The 17,969-nt window shown below is 37.9% G+C and overlaps 1 pseudogene; it reads right to left on the reverse strand.

Annotated features, from left to right (window-relative positions):
* Nucleotides 1–648: 648 nt before the first annotated feature.
* On the reverse strand, nt 649–1,341 carry LOC111820858 (nucleoporin-like protein 2 pseudogene; annotated as a pseudogene).
* Between the last annotated feature and the right edge of the window lie 16,628 nt (nt 1,342–17,969).

Below are 17,969 nucleotides of genomic sequence, written 5' to 3' on the forward strand. Positions count from 1 at the left end.
GTTGTTGGCTGGCTTCATTGGTTTTCTTTCTGGAGGATTCCCTTTAATAGTTCTTGTAGGGCTGCACTTGTGGTTACGAATTCCCTTAATTTCTGTTTATCTGGGAATATCTTAATTTCATCCTCGTTTTTGAACAACAATTTTGCTGGGTATGTTTTTCTCGGTTGATGGTTCTTTTATTTTAAGACTTTGTATATATCATCCCTTTGCCTTCTTGCCTGCATAGTTTTTGATGAGAAATCAGCAGTTAATCTTATTGGGACCCCTTTGTAAGTGATATTTTGCTTTTCTCGTGCTGCTCTCAAATTCTTTATCTTTGGCTGTAGAAAGTTTGATTATGGTATGTCTTGCTGTATTTCTCTTAGGGTTTAACCTATATGGAGTTCGCTGAGCTTCTTCAATGAAAATCTTCTTGTCTTCCATGATATTTGGGAAGTTTTCTGCCATTATTTCTTCAAAATTTTTTTCTCAACTTTTATTACTCTCTTCTTCTTCTGGAATTCCCGTTATGCGTATATTGTTTTTCTTGATGGTGTTCCACATAACCCTTAGGTTTTGTTCATGTTTCTTCATTCCTGTTTCTATTTGTTCCTCAAACTGAGTAATGTCAGAGGTTTTGTCTTCTATTTTGCTGACTCCCCTCCCAAATGTTTCAATTCTACTTATATGTTCTTCCATTGAATTGTTAAGTTCTGTTATTTTATTACTTAGCTTTGGAATTTCCAGTTGTTTTTCATTTAAGGCTTCTATCTCTACTGAGTTTCTCATTTTGTTCTTGTATTGTTTCCCTGAATTCTTCTAGAGCTTTTCCTGTGTTTTCGTTTATCTCTTTGAGAAAACGTAATACTAAGTTTCTGAAGTCTTTGTCGGGAATTTCATAGCAATAACTGCCTGAAAATATTAGGTCCTTCTTCATTGGTGAATAAACAGAAAACATCCACTGCCCTGATGATTCCCAAACCTCCATATCTTTTACAGTTCCTTCCAGAAGTTTCTTTTCTTCTTTCTGTTCATCAGGGCTTAGTGAAGCGAATGGGTTCTGAGACAATCCAAACTCCCTGTCCCTGCTAGCTGAAGTCCCACACTCAAAAGAACCTAATGATGACTTCCCTTGATCTCTGCTGCCCCCCGCCCCCATGGTGTGGATTTGGAGAAACTGGATGGCTGTATCACACTGGAGTATCTCTGGTTAGCGGCATTCCATCCACATCTGTTACTATCTGAGGGCTGTTGCTGAGGCTGCTGCCATCCTCCGCTCGCACCCTTTGTGCCAGGATGTTCATTCCAGCACCAGTCTCCAAAGCGGCACCGGCCTTGAAGGAAGAATTGACAAATGGTCATTGAGATGGTTCGCCTACAGAGCAGTCTTCAGCCAGCATGCCCAGCGAGCAGCAAGTCCCGAACAAATCTATAGTGTATATTTTTACCACAACTAAAAAAAAAAAAAAAAAAGATACAGTGGAGGATTCTCAGGGGTTATATACTGTTAATCAAAGAAATGAAACCCTATGCCATGACAGGAATCCCCCATCCTGTGTCACCTGCTCTTGAGCTGGGCCCCTTTCTTCTGTGGGTCCTGAGGGTCCCCTGCTGTGTATCCCTTCCAGACTCCCTGCAGAAAGGTTTGTGTTTGGGCTCCCTCTACCTTCCCCTCACTGTGTCTCTCACACAGTAATACATGGCTGTGTTCTCACCAGTCATGCAGTTCAGCAGCAGGGAGAACTGGTTCATAGATGTTTCTCTGAAGAAATTGACTCTACTCTTGAGAGATGATTTGTACTGCAAGTTCCCGTCACATCAGTGCACCCCGTACACTGCAGCACCTTCCCTGGGAGCTGGCAAATCCAGCTCCAGTATCATTCATGGGTGATTGAGTAACCAGAGACAGCACAGGTGAGGTATAGGGTGTGCAAGGGCTTTATAAGTCCTAGGCCTTATTCTTAAAGCTTCACCTAGGAAGGATTCCTGGGGACAAGGAGGAATACACTGGGTCATATGCTCAGATTCAAATCCCCAGACCTTCAAGTCTGAGTCCCTGAGACACTTGACTCTGGACGCTGCCACTAGGAAGAACAATAAGTGTTTCATATCCTTGTGGATGAGGTCCATATCTTCCCCAAAATATAAAAAAGAGAACATAACATCCAAGAAGTGTGGAATAATTTCAAAAGATGTAACATATGTGTATTTAAGATACCAAAAGAAGAGAGAGCAGAATAATTATTTGAAGTAATAATAGCTGATAGTTTTCCCAAATTTACAATAGACAGAAAACCACAGATCACAGAAGCTGACAGGACAACATACAGAATAAATCACAGCAACACAACAAAGAAAACAAGACAAATCAAATAAAACACATCTAGGTATATCATTTTCAATCGGCATAAAATCTTAAAAAGTTACATTTAGAAAGCAAACAAAGAAAAGAAAGTTCACCAATTGTCTTAGTCATCTAGTGTTGCTATAACAGAAATACCACAAGTGGATGGTTTTAACGAAGAGAAGTTTATTTCCTCACAGTCAAAATATGTTAAAAGTCCAAATTCAAGGTGTCAGCTCCAGGGGAAGGCTATCTCTCTCTCGGCCTTTTCTCATCAGTGTTCCCCAGACTAGGAGCTTCTTGGCACACGGACCCTGGTCCAAAGGATGCGCTGTGCTCCCGGCACTGCTTTCTTGATGGTATGAGGTACCCCTGTCTCACTGCTCACTTCTGTCTTTTATATCTTAAGAGATTGCCTCAGGACACAATCCAGTCTTGTAGATAAGGTCCTGCCTTACTAACACAACTGCTACCCATCCTCCCCCATTAACATCATAGAGGCAGGTTTACAACATACAGGAAAATCACACAGTACCAGGAATCATGGCCTAGCCAAATTGATACACACATTATTGGAGGAACATAATTCAAACCATGACACCAATAAAAGAACATAGATAGGAATTAGAGAAAGGCTTCTGATCAGAAACCATGCAAGCAGGGAGAGACTGGATTGAAATGAAGATTAAAAAACAAAATACAAGCTCAAATTGTGTATTCAGTGAAACCATCCTTCAAAAGTGAAGGAGTATAAGAAGGATGGCTTGTCCTTTTGCTCTTAGGCCAGGCCTAAACACCAAACCTGGGACAAACGTCATGGTGAAGGGGACTCCTGGCTTCCTCCAGTCCCTTTGGAGGATGGAAGAAGGCGGGTACTCTAAAGAGCAATGGTCAGTTGTCCAAGTAGCCCCTTAGTCACAGAAGCCTAGCTGTTCCTGTGTCTGAGGAAGTGTTGGGTGGTTAGGGTGTGCAGGCTTGGCTGTGTGGGTGTGGGAGGAGGCGATGTTGGCCCACCTATATTTATGGAAAAGGCCAAGAACCTGTTCCTGGACTTCATGTTCCCTAAGATCTAAAGAAGAGCTGCTTCTGAAGCCTGAGTGACTGTAACCTGCTCTGCCAGTGGGGGCTTGTCTTAGTTATTTAGTACTGCTGTAACAGAAATACCACAAGTGGATGGCTTTAACAAAGATAAATTTATTGTCTCACTGTCTAGGAGACTAGAAGCCCAAGTTCTGGTCATCAGCTCTAGGGGAAGGCTTTTTCCTCCCTGTCAGCTCTGGAGGAAGGTCCTTGTAATCAATCTTCCTCTTGTCTAGGAGCTTCTCAGTGCCGGATCCTGGGTCAAAAGGACGTAATCTGCTCCTGGCACTGCTTTATTGGTGGTATGAAGTCCCCCACTCTATACTCGCTTCCCTTACCTTTTATCACTTGTAGGATAAAAGATGATGTAGGCCACACCACAGGGAAACTCCCTTTACATTGGATCAGGGATGTGACCTGGGTAAAGGGTGTTACATCCCACCCTAGTCCTCTTTAACATAGTCTAATCTTGCCCGATTAAACACAGGCAGAGATTAGGATTTACAACAGATAGGAAAATTACATCAATCACAGAATGTAGGACAAACACACAATACTTGGAATCATGGCCTAAACAAGTTGACATATATTTTGAGAGGACACAATTCAATCCATAATCAGGTCCAGTCAGTGGGGAATTTGGGCCTGAGACCTGTCCCTGAAGGCATCCTGGACACAGGTGGAAAGGGACGCCTCCCTGCTTGATGAATGGTTTGTCTGTGTGTATCTATGTGTGTCTGTGTGAATTTTAACAGCGTTCGGGATGCTGAATTAAATGAGAGGTGCCATCCTCCAACCCTTGGTGCCTCTAGCCCTTGATGCCCATACACTTTGCCCCTCTCCTCAGTAACTGAAAGGAACACAAGGAAAGAAACAAACAGAGGAGGCCCAGGCTGAAAGATGGCCTTTGACACATGAATGAATTTTTTTAAAAAATCAGTGATGTATCCTCACAATGGGATATTTTTATTGTTGTTAGGTACCTTAGAGTCAGTTCCAACTCACAGGGACCCTATGTACAACTGAATGGAACATTGTTCAGTCCTATGTCATTCTCACAATCATTGCTATGTTGGAACTGATTTTTACAGCCATTATGTCAGTCCACTTCATTGAGGGCCTTCCTCTTTTTTGCTCACCCTCTGCTTTACCAAGCATGATGTCTTTCTCTAGGGACTTGTCCCTCCTAATAACATGTCCAAAATACATGAGATGAAGTATAACCATCTTCACTTCTAAGGAACATTCTGGCTGTACTTCCAAGACTGATTTGTTCGTTATTCTGGAATGTTGAATGTATTCAGTATTCTTCTCTAACACCATAATTCAAAGGCACCAATTCTTCTTTGGTCTTCCTTATTCATTTTCTAGCTTTCACATGCATATGGAGCCACTTAAAATATCATGGCTTGAATCAGGTACACCTTAGTTCTCAGAGTGAGATCTGTGCTTTTCAACACTTTAAAAAGTTTTTCTACAGCAGATTTGCCCACTGAAATACATTGTTTGATTTCTTGACTGCTGCTTTCATGGAAGTTGATTGTGGATCCAAGTAAAATGAAATCCTTGACAACTTCAACCTTTTCTCCATTTTTCATGATGTTACTTATTGGTCCAGTTGTGAGGATTTTTGTTTTCTTTATGTTAAGGTGTACTCCGCACTTAAGGCTGTGGTTTTTGATCTTCATCTGTAAGTGCTTCAAGTTCTCTTCACTTTCAGCAAGCAAACTTGTGTCTTCAGCATAATGCAGGTTGCTAATGAGTCTTCCTCTAATCCTGATGCCCCATTCTTCTTCATATAGTCCAGCTTCTCGGATTATCTTCTCGGTATACAGATTGAATCAGTATGGTGAAAGGATACAACTCTGACACACATCTTTCCTGATTGTAAGCCACTCAGTATCACTTTGTTCTGTTTTAACAACTGCCTGTCGGCCTATGAGTGATAAGAACTAATGAACTATTAAGCCATGAAATTAAAAAGAAAAAGAAAAAAAAAAAAACACAAAAAACAACTGCAGCCATACATTCACCAGGAACTGCCAGAAGTCCAAGCCAGATTCAGAAGAGGATACGTAAGGAGGGATATCATTGATGATGTCTGATTGATACTGGCCAAAAGCGTAGAATACCAAAAGGATGTTTACCTGTTTTTTATCAACATCATGAAGGAATTTCACTGTGTGGATCATAACAGATTACAGATAACATTACCAAAAAAAAAAAAAAAAAGAATTATAGAATACATAATTGTGCTCATGGGGAACTTGTGCAATCAAAAAGGAAGACAGAATAAGAATTAATGCATACAAACTGTGGTTTTGGAAAAGATTATTGACTATACTGTGGACTGCCAGAAGAAAAAAAAAAAATTAGTCTAAAAAGAAATACAGCCAGAAAGCTCTTTATAACGGAGGATAGGGAGATTTCTGCTTATATACATTGGACACAACATCAGGAAAGACCAAGCTCTAGAAAAGGACATTATGGCTGGTAAGGTAGAGAGAAAAAAATAAGGGAAACCCTCAATGGGATGGCTTGACAGGACACAGTCAAAACAATGGGCTCAATCGTATCAATGATTATGAAGATGGCTCAGGACTGAGGAGCATTTCTTTCATATATGCATAAGGTTGCCATGAGTCAGAGCCTAACAATATCTTCCATGAAAAAACATGGATGATCTTAAATGCAAGGCACAAGACTGAAAAGGTTACATATGGTGTGACTTTATGTATAGGAGATTCTATAAAATAAAAGACTATAGATAGGATGAGCTTACCAATGGTTGACAGAAATTTTGGAAGGGGCTACAGAATAGATGAAGCATAGTCAATGTTTCAGAGTGGTGGAAGACTTTTGTATGATATTACCATGGTAGATAAATAACACTTTGCATTTATCAAAACCCATAGCGCTTAACAGCACTAAGAGTTTCCCTTAGTATGCAAATTTAAAAATCATTTAGAAGGTCAGGAATAACAGGATTGGATGAAGACTATATAAAAAAACTAACGTTATTACAAATGTATGAGACAACCTCACTGAAGGGGGTAGGGGAGTACATACTAACCTAAGTAATTTTGTAAATGAATAGGGTCTGTACAACTAAAAACAAAAAGAGTTGCACATAAGCATTTTACTTCATAAAGGTGTTTCCAACAGGAGTATGGGTTTAAAATTCTGAAATCATTGTGCATTTGCACTGTAGTTGAGCTGTTAAGTAAATGGATGTAATATGGCTGGAGCCTACCTGAGAGGGCTGGCAATGGCTAAAAACCCTGGGAAGTTTTTAGCAACAACATAAATAACATAGCATTGGATTTTAACATAAAGTCTGAAAGAAATATCTCTGAGTCCATGCTGGTATCTATAAACGATTGAATAAAAAAGACATATGAGACATAAGAGAAAAAAATATCTCATAAATAAGAATGCCAAATGACTTTTGTAGATATCACCTTTCAAATATATAGAGCTCAACTCTCCATCCCTTGAATGTGGTCTGTATTTAAGGACATTAGAAAAATTCTGGATGAACTTGGATTTGACACCAAAAACATGATCCATGAAAGAAAAGAACATTGATAAATTGGATGGCATCAAAAGTAAAAATTTTCCCTCTGTGAAAGACAATGTTAAGAGAATAAAAAAACAAGCCACAGACTGGTAGAATATATTTGGAAATCATATCGTCTGTATAGAACTTGTATTGTGAATATACAAGCACACTTAAAACGGAACAAATAAATGAACCATCTAATTTTTAAAATGAACCAAAGATCTAAGCTGAAACCTCACCAAAGAAGATACGAAAAAGATGTTCAACATAATCTTTCATTAGGAAAATGTAAATTAATACAGCAATGAGCTAGCACTATTCACCTATTAGAATGGCTAAAATCCAAAATACTGACAACAGCAAATACTGACAAGGATGTGTAGCACCTGGAACCCTCACTTATTGCTGTTGGAAATGCAAAATAGTGCAGCCACTTCAAAAGATAATTTGACAATTTCTTAAGGAGTTATACATGCTCTCACCATGGTATCAATCAACTGTGCTCCAAGATACTTTACCCAACACATTTTTAAAAAATTATGTTCACATAAAAACCTCCATGTGATTGTTTATGTCAGATTTATTCATTTGAACCTCTCCTCTCTCCCAGGGTGATTGTTGAATTGTTCCATCTAAGATGGAAAATTTTCCATCTAACTAGAGTTAATCCAGGTTTCTATGGTTACTTTTTCTAAGTTACTTAAGGAAGTTGTCATTCAAATTGCTCATGTTAATAAGCATGTTAAATATTCAATCCAAGGGACTCAAATTCCAGTTGCCATATTCATTTATATGGCAGCATTTTACTTGGATTGAAGAGGGGGTTCATAGTTTCTTTTATTGCTCACATGAATAAGACCCATTGACAAAGACCATTTACTGAAATGACCATTTCCCTCTTTCTGCAGTTCCATGTGGGTCTTTTCAAAGTCTATATATTTTGTTCCTTTGATACATTTGTATTTTTTTTTCTTAAACAGTCTTCCTAGTGGTTTATTAGTCTTTATAATGAACAGATATTTGACTTGGATTACATTTTTATATAATTGTTTTCTAAACTATTGATTTACATTTCTATCTTTATTATTCCTTTTCTCTGGTTTTCTTAAGCTTAATTCACTTTCATTCACCAGATTCTTGAAAAGGAAGTTTAAACAAAAAACATTGCCACTGAGTCATAGCGATGCTATAGGACAGAGTAGAATTGCTGAACTTTTGGCTAGCAGTCAAACTCTCAATCACCATGTGAAAAGGAAGTTGAAGTAATTAATATTGAGCCTTTCCATTTATTTTTAATATTTACACTCACACTTCTACATTTCTCTTTAGCATTTTTTAACTATATTCCATGAGTTTTGATGTTTTCTATCATCATCTTTCTTATTTTCATTCAGATTTCCTCCTTTGGCCCAACTAATTATTTCAAAGAGTATGGTTTAAGACGCAGTTGGGTTTTTTCCATTGTATTTGCATTCATTTCTAGCTTAATTATATTGTTGTCCATGATTACTGAGAAGGGAGATATTCATTTTCCTGAGGGTCATTTTGCCAAGGAGAAGATTATTTTCTAAGAGAAAAGTTTCTCAACATCATTAACTACAAAAAACAAACAAGTGTTATAAATGAAAATTTGTGCTTTAAAATTAGAAAACTACTAGATCTCCTAGTAGATACCATGCCCTGAAACTAGGGGATCACATATGGGTGCAGAGGACAGCATGACCTGTAGGGTATGCATCTGTTCCCAGAGATGGTTGAAGTCCTTGTGGCAGAGACTTTGGTGCCATGCTTGTAATGCTTGCTCTCACAAGCAGACACTGACTGTTCCCTGGTGTTCATCCTAGGGGGAACTGCCTAGAATCTGCACAGTGAGTCCAAGAGGGGATAGAGAGAGCAGAGAGGAGAGAAAAGGGCTGAATTAAGAGCTCTGAGGCCCAGGAATTGTAGGGGGTACTTAGCTAGTTGAGAGCCATATGCTGCTCTGCCCCTGGCTTTGAGAAATCTCTCCTTGACCTCCCACAAATGAATCACCTATAAGGAAATGTGGTGCCTCCATTCAGTAGGGGAGACCACATTGAATAGTCCCACCTTATAGTCCAAAGGAATCAAATACAATTTGTGGAAGAAGGTTAAAAAATGTAAACAAAATATTTAGACCAACCTCTCTATCTGATCTCTCTCTACTCTGGCCCAGTCTGAACCTACTCTACGACAGCGAGTTTTTTATTTGTTTTTTATTTATTCATTCATTCATTTATGTATAGATTAATTCATTCATTTATCTATTTATTTTTTGATATTATGTCTGATTAGACCCCTTGCTCTGTGCTAAGTGTGATGTCTACTCTCTAGTGCAGTGCCACTCACTGAGAACATAAGGGAAGCCACATATGTAACATGGAATCTTTCAATATCCAGAGTAAACAGTTAAAAAAAAAAAAGGTAGGAATAATTTTAATAGTACATTTCATTTAACCCACTATATCATAACATCAACACTTAAGCATAGAATCTTAAAAAATGAGAAATTCCACATCTTTTTCTCACACTGAGTCTTAGAAATCCAGTGTGATATTTTTCACTGCAGACCTATATTTGGAAAGATCAAGTCCAAACCTAACTGTGTGCATCTCACCACCTGAGGAGACTGAGAGGCCTGCACCCAGAAGGAAGTCTCATTGTCTCCCTTACCAGGACACTAAGCCTGAGTCTGACATGAAAGGAATGTTCACCCATTGCTTTGCTACGACATGAATGTTTCCCTGAATTAATATATGAGTCAGAAAGAACATTGGATAGAGGGATTTCTGCCGTTCGGGGAAGTGCCTGTGAGAGCAGGAAGCAGATTGCCTTTTGCTGTGTTTCTCCAAACAAAAGAAGAATTGGAAATGTCTCAGTGTTTGACCCATAGATTGTCAAGCTGAGGGCAAAGTCTGCTTCCTTGTTTCTGGGGTTCTATGAGGTGATGGTGACAGAGCAGGAAAGGAAGAACAGTTCCTGAAAAATCCTATTCAAGAAAGTTATCACAGACCCCAACAGGAAGCCTCTCCTGGTCCTCCTCCTAAATTACCTTTGGCTAGTCCCTGTGCATGACGGTCCTAAATGTCCCCTGCAGGTAAGTCCCCTACCTGCAGGGAGATTTGTGTCTGGGCTTCTGTCACTGTGTGTCTTGTACAGTGATACATGGCCATGTCCTCAGGCTCAGGCTGTCCATTTGCAGATATAGTGTGTTCTTGGGGTCATCTCTGGAGATGATGACTCAGCCCATAGGCTCACCCAGGATACTCTGTCACGAGACTGTTACTAGCATTTCTTATCAAACCAACTCATTCTTGTCCCTTTGCTGGAATATTCTTAACCTTTGTCCTACCTGAACCTCTGAGTTCAAACAGTCTGAATGAGGAAAAAAGGAAGGCTATTAATGAGATGGAGTGTCCCTGTGTGGTACAAACAGTTAATGTGCTCAGCTGTAAACTGAAAACTTGGAGGTTCAATTTCACACAGATGTGTCTCAGCAGAAAAGAAGGCCTGGTGTAAACTTCCAAAAAATCAGCCGTTGGAAACCCTACAGATAACAATTCTACTCTGATACACATGGGGTCACCATGAGTTGGAGTCAATTTGATGGCAACTGTTTTTTTTATTGAGGAGATACTACACGAGATCCTATCATAGCACACAGCTGCTATCCTCAGTATCACCTATCACAGTGTGCATTGCTTCAGATCAATCCCTTTGTGTTCTTTGTATCTACTCAATGTAAGCATCACCCAGAAGTGTGTTCACTCCTGGGACAAGTGTTTGTTCACAAAGAGACATTATGAGCTAGACTCATCTTGCAGGTGCTGAGCAAACATGTCTGCTCTGTCTTTGAAGATTGTAGCCTATGCTAGGCCTCTGGAGGTTTGCACAGCAATGCTCTGTGGTGTCCTCATGTCCTGAACTGCCCATTACAAACAGGAGCTAGAGTGACCCCAGGAAAATTTCATCAATTCAGAAATGTAGTCTGTGTCTATAACTGCTTTAGGAAACTTTGCTGTGCACTTCCCTCCCTGGTCTGTGCTTGACCCAGGATGGTACAAATGTCCTCCTTAAGCCAATTGCTGCTGGGAGGAGTGGCCTGGAAGACTGGTGTTTGTGGCTGGGGGGACTTCCACAGCAGCACTTGCTGGAAAGAGATGACAGAGGAAGAGGGCAGCTTGGGGCATCTTGTCAGACAGGCAGATCACACAAAACACCCTCAGCCACTGTTTGGCCCACCGTGCAGAGTTGGGGGGGCATGGAGACACGTAAGGTCTGTGTCTCTTCCCCTAGAGTCTTGCATCATAGATTGAATGAGCATCTTTGTCCGTAGGAAAATCTCTCTGAAAGGTGTGAACAACAACCTTTAATTTATTTGCAGGAGAAATGCAAAGCACAATGGATAACAGAAATTTTGTTATAATCACATCTGATGCAGCATTTTGGGGACATTTTAATATGAGGTGAGAGTGAGATCTGTTTAGTGGTGAGAATCCCCCTCACACCCAGGACTAGGGGTTTTCTGTGTGAATACATGGAATGGGCTTTGCTCTGTGCCCCTAGGAGGCGGAGGAGGCCACAGGGGACCTCCAAGTAGAAAATTACCAATGTTTACTGTCACTGGACCACAAAGTTAGAGAAACTGTGAGTGACACAGAATGGAAAACTTGTGATGGTTCAGCTGAGTCCCAATCTTCATGGCTGTATCTGGGAGGCCAGGTGGCTGTGGAGCTGATCATGTGCCTGATGTCCCACACCAGAGTGAGGTCCCCACAGCCAAGGAGTACCTGTATTCTGTAGGCACTGGTGAAATCTCATAGAGACTGGAGAGGGACAGAGGTCACAACCAAAACTCTGTCCAGAACACTTTCCCCTCTCTTCCATAAGTTATGAAACCCTTAATGTTCAGGAGGACACCAAAACAGGAAGCTGAGGTCACTTGTGGTAAACCACTGCAGCTGAAGAGGAGACATATGGGATATAGAGCAGTCTCTTCTGGAGGAGAAGCAGAAGTCCTGCTAGACCCACAATGGTCTCTGGAGGAGGGATGGGGACACTTGGAAGGCCACATCTCAGATTCAAGTTTCACAATGCCTGCTTAAGATTAAGGTTCAGTCAGAAGATCAGAGAAACCCCCCTCCCTTAGCACAAACCTCACCACAACACTAACAACCATCAACTATAATAAAACTGGAATGCACCTGGGAGTACTAAAAGGTCAGATTCTCTCTGGAGAGCACAAAGTAAAGACCCAAAGCCAAGAAAAAAGGGAAAATAGCAACAACAACAGTGTATCACCAGATGAATATGAAGTCTCTGGTGCCCACAGCAAAAGAGAACACTTACTCTGGTAAACATGGAAACAATAAACTCCAAATGCAGACATAACTAGATTCACACAAACTTTCACAATAAAGTCCTAACAATGGTAACGTGATCATCTCTGAGGAGAAAAGTAATTATAATAAATAATAATAATAATTAAATGAAACACCAATGTCTAATTTTCCTTCCAACAAAGCTGGCTGTCAACCAATATTATGGGCATTCCAAAGAGCAAGAAATTATTGTTTGTGGACAAATTATCAAAGTGAGATTTATATATGACACATATATTGGAAATATCAAGTTAAAAGTTAAAGTTAAAATACTTATTTTAAAAGCTCTGAAGGAAAGAGTAGACAGACTACAGTATCAGATAGGTAAGCTCCGCAGAACTATGGAGACTATAAGAAAAAAATCAAATGGAAACTCAATAATTAAATTCATGTAGTAACAGATTGCGTGAAAAATTTTTCCAAACTGAAAGGCAAAGTGTGTGGAAAGCAGAACACCCAATAGCTGAGGGGCAATATGACAGTTTTATATAGGTATTATTGGAATCCCAAAAGGAAACACACCAAGCCAAAAACCAAACTTATTGCTGTCAAGTTGATTCTGACTCATAGCAACCCTATAGGGGAGAGTAGAACTGCTCCTTACAGTTTCCAAGGGGCATCGGTGAATTCGAACTGCTGACCTTTTGGTTAGCAGTGGTAGCTCTTAACCACTACACCACCAGGGTTTCCAAAAGGGAAACATAGAAACAGGGAATAAGAAACATTTAAAGAAATCACAAACACACACACACTTAATCATTTCATATTTAAACTTCTGAAAGATAAAGAGATAATTTTGAAATGGGGTGGGGGTACATACTTTACAGTAGAACAGGAAGATTATTGCAGAAGACTTCTAATCAAAACCATACAAGCAAGAAGACAAGAGAATGATATCTTTAGTGTTGAAATAAAAACAAGTTCAACCCAGAACTCTATACCCAGTAAAAACATCCTTTCAAAGAGACATAGAGTTATGCCACCCATTCAAGCTGTCTCACTTTTCCCCCAGACTCCATCATCTGAGCCTCACAGGGGTATTTGCAGACACATAACACTGGCATTAAGAGACCAATCTCTCTCTCTAAAGTAAAATAAATTGCCAATATCAGCTGTTCTATAATCTATAGGTTCTATACACTCTAAGTTCATTTCTCTGTGGAACATTGAATTTGTGTTTTGATTTAATCTAACAAATCATGTATTTATTGTTTCATATACATATGATAAAACAATACTTATGATATTGTCAAAATATTTAACTAAAGATGTGTTTGATATATATTTTTCAGTTTAAAGAACAAAAAAGTTAATGTTGGTTGTTCATTTTGCTTCTAATATTTTCAAATATTCTGTGGATTTATTTCGTTCTTATTACATTTTGGTTGATTTAAAACATCCAGCATTAATATATTTCTCTTGATGATGAAATGTAATATTTTTCTATGCTGAAGAACTTACAATATTTTCAATACTTTTTTCTTCAAATTTTGTAATTGTGATCAAATCATTTATGTCTTCATACATACGTATATATATTCTAAACAGCCATCTAACTTAAACTCTCGTTTAAGTCAGGGTTTAAACCTTTCTCAAGTACCAAATAATTTTAAGAGAATTATTTTCATCTATTTTTCTCACACTTCCAATAAGTGAGTGTAATTACTGATTATTGACAGAGGATTCCATCTCCTGTTATTCTGCTACCTGTAGGGAAAGTAACTTCATCTGATCTTTCAACTCAAGAGTTTTCCATGGACATTAAAATCATAATAAAGAGATATTGTGAACAACTCTATTCCCACAAATTTGTTATCTTAGATGAAATGAACCTATTCCTTGAAATACACAACCTAATAAATTTACACAAGAAGAAATTCATAATCTAAAGAAACTTGTATTTATTAAATATATTGACTGAGTAAACAATAACTTTCGAAAACAGAAAGGATAACAGCCAGGTGGTTTCACTGGTGATTTCAACCAAACATTTGAATAAGAATTGCCATCAATTCTTTTCAAATTCTTTCAAAAAGCATAAGAAGAGGGAACACTTCCTACCTCAGTCTATGATGCCAGCATTAAGTAAATACTGTTATCAGACAAATTCATTAATAGAAAGGAAATTACATATCAATAACTTTCATCAACATAAACTCAAAAATCCTCATATTATCAACAAATGGAATCCAACAATGTATTAAAAAATTATACACCACAACCAGGTGCAATTTATCCCAGATACAAAAGTTTCATTTAAAACTCCCAGATCAAGTCATGCAATTCATCACACCAAAATAAAAAATAAAAAACCATTATGATCATAACAATAACTGTAGAAAGAGCAACTGACAAAACCCAACACTCATTCACGACAAAAATCTCAGAAAACTAGGAATAGTATACTTTTTGAACTTGATAAAATAACATCTAAAAAAGATGCAGCTAACATCATGCTTAATGGTAAGAAAGTAGATACTTTCATGCTAAGAATGGGAACAAATCAAGTATGTCCTTTCTCACCACTATTATTCAACTTTGTAGTGGAGGTCCTAGCTAATGCTATTAGGTAAGAAAATCATATAAAAGGTATGCATACTTGAAAGGAAGAAATACAATTGGTTTGATTAGCAGATGATAAAATTTACCATGTAGAAAAATTCCAAAGAATTGATAAAACAAACAAGCAAATCTCCTGGGACGAATAAGTGAGTATAGCACAATGGCAAGATACAATGTCAATAAACAAAATCAATTGCATTCATGCATACCAGCAATGAATACTTGGAATTTAAAATTAAAAATGTAACAGTATTTACATCATCGCCCCAAAACTAAAATATTTAAGTGAACATTTAACAAAATATGGACAAGATTTATATGAGAAGTACAAAACTCTGATAAAATAAATAAAAAATGGTCTAAATAAATTGAGACATATTTACATGCTCATGGACAGGAACATTTAATATTATTAAGATAACAATTCTTACAAACTTGACCTGTAGATTTAACTCAATCACCATAAAAATCCCAGCATGTTGTTTTCTGGATATTATTACACTGATTCTATTTTAAAGTTAATATGGAAATCAAAAAACTCAGAAAAACAAACAACGCTAAAGAACAACGGAGTTCAAGGATGGATTTACCTGATGTCAAGACGTACTATAAAGCTACAGTGATTAAGATAGGATTAAGATCTGATAAGGAATAAACAATTAGAACAATGGAACAGAATAGCAAGCCTGGAAATAGACCCACACAAAACGTAGTCAACTGATCTTTGACATCTGAGCAACAGTGATTCAATGTAGAAAAGATAGTCTGTTCAACAAACGGCTCTGATACAACTGGATATATACACAGGGGAAAATGACTCTCGACACAGATCTTACAAATTAAGTCAATAGGTATCATAGACCTAAAGGTAAAAATAAAACGTTACAACTTATAGAACCTTAAAAAAAGAGAAAATCTAGGTGACCATGGCTTTGGCAATGACTTTTTATATACAACACCAAGGGCATGATCAATTAAAGGAGAAAAAAAGTAAATTGGACTTAATCAAAATTAAGAACAACTGCAGAAGACACTGTTTAAGATAATTAAAGGAGAACTCATAGAATGGGAGAAAATATTCATAAAACACATGTCTGATAAAGGATTTTTATCAAAAATATGCAAAGAGCTCTTAACTCAACAATAAGAAAACTGGCAACCCAATAATAAAATGGGAAAATGATCTGAAAATAATATCTCATTAAAGATATACAAATGGCAAGTACACTAGTGACAAGGTGTTCAAAAACATGTTATTATGAAATTGCAAATTAAAATATAAATGAGGTACCATTTGATGTTGTTAAGTGCAGTTGAGTCAATTCCAACACATAACAACCCTGTGTGCAACAGAAGGAAATACTTCCCAGTCCTGCACTACAATACAGTCACTGTTATGTTTGAAACCATTGTTGCAACCACTGTGCCAATACATCTGGTTGATGGTCTTCTTCTTTTTCCTTGATCCTCTACTTTACCAAATTTCATGTCCTTCTCCAGAGACTGATTTCTCCTGATAACATGTCCAAAGTATGTAAGATGAAGTCTTCCCATCCTTGCTTTCAGGGAGCACACTAGCTGTACTTCTTCCAAGACAGGTTTTTTCCTTCTTCTGGCAGTCCATGGAATATTCAATATTCTTCATGCACACCATAATTCAAAGGCATCAGTTTTTCTTTGGTCTTCATTATTCATTGTCCAGCTTTCACATGCATATGAGGTGACTGAAAATATCATGACTTGGGTCAGTTGCACCTTAGTTCATAAAGTGACACCTTTGCTTTTAATACTTTAAAGAGGTCTTTTGCAGCATATTTGCCCAATGCAATGGGTCATTTGATTTCTTGACTGCTGCTTCCATGGGTGTTGATTGTCAATCCAAGTAAAATGAAATCCTTGACAACTTCAGTATTTCCGCCATTTATGATGATGTTGCTTATTGGTTGAGTTGTGAAGATTTGGGTTTTCTCTATGTTGAGATGTAATCCATACTGAAGGCTGTAGTATTTGATCTTCATCAGTAAGTTCTTCAAGTCCTCTTAGTTTCAGAAAGCAAGGTGGTGTCATCTACACATCACAGATTGTTAATGAGTCTTCCTCCATTTCTGATGCCCTGTTCTTCATATAGTCCAGCTTCTCACCTTCTATTATTTTCTCATCATACATACTAAATATTTATGGTGAAAGAATATAACTCTGACACACATATTTCATGATTTTAATCCAAGCAGTATAGCTTTGTTCTCTTTGAATGGTTGCCTCCTTGTCTATTTACAGGTTTCACATGAACACAATTAAGTCTTCTGGAATCCCCAGTCTTCTCAATGCTATTCATAAGTTGTTATGATCCACACAGTCGAATGCCTTTGCATAGTCAATAAAACATAAGTAAACATCTTTCTGGTATTCTCTGCTTTCAACCAGGATCCATCTGACATCTACAGTTATATCCCTCCCATGTCCTCTTCTGAAGCCGGCTTGAATTTCTAGCTGTTCCCTGTCAATATATTGCTGCAGCTGCTTTTGAATGATCTTCAGCAAATTTCTACTTGTGTGTGATACTAATGATATTGTTCAATAATTTCCACATTCTGTTGGATCACCTTTCTTTAGAATGGTGACAAATACAGATCTCTTCCTGTTAGTTGGCCAGGTATCCAATTTAGATATCTTTTATTTATTTGTCTTACCTTATTGCTCTGGCTATGACATCCAGACAATATTGAATAGGAGTTTAAGAAGGTGAATCCTTGTCAAGTTCCCATTTTCAGGGGAAAGTTTTCAATCTTTCTCCATTGTGTAAAATGTTGGCTGTTGGTTTATCATAAATGTCCTTCATCATGTTGAGAAACTTTCCTTTTATTCCTGTCTGTTAAGAGTTTTTATCAAGAAAAGGTGCTGGATTTTATGGAAGGCCTTTTCTGCATCAGTTGAAATGATTATGTGTTTCTTTTCCTTTGTTCTATTAATGTAATACATTGACTGATTTTCTTATGTTGAACTAACTTTACTCCAATTTATTCCTGGAATAAATCCCACTATC

The sequence above is a fragment of the Trichechus manatus genome, unplaced genomic scaffold (genome assembly GCF_000243295.1).
Source record: "Trichechus manatus latirostris isolate Lorelei unplaced genomic scaffold, TriManLat1.0 scaffold00053, whole genome shotgun sequence".
Lineage (NCBI taxonomy): Eukaryota > Metazoa > Chordata > Mammalia > Sirenia > Trichechidae > Trichechus > Trichechus manatus.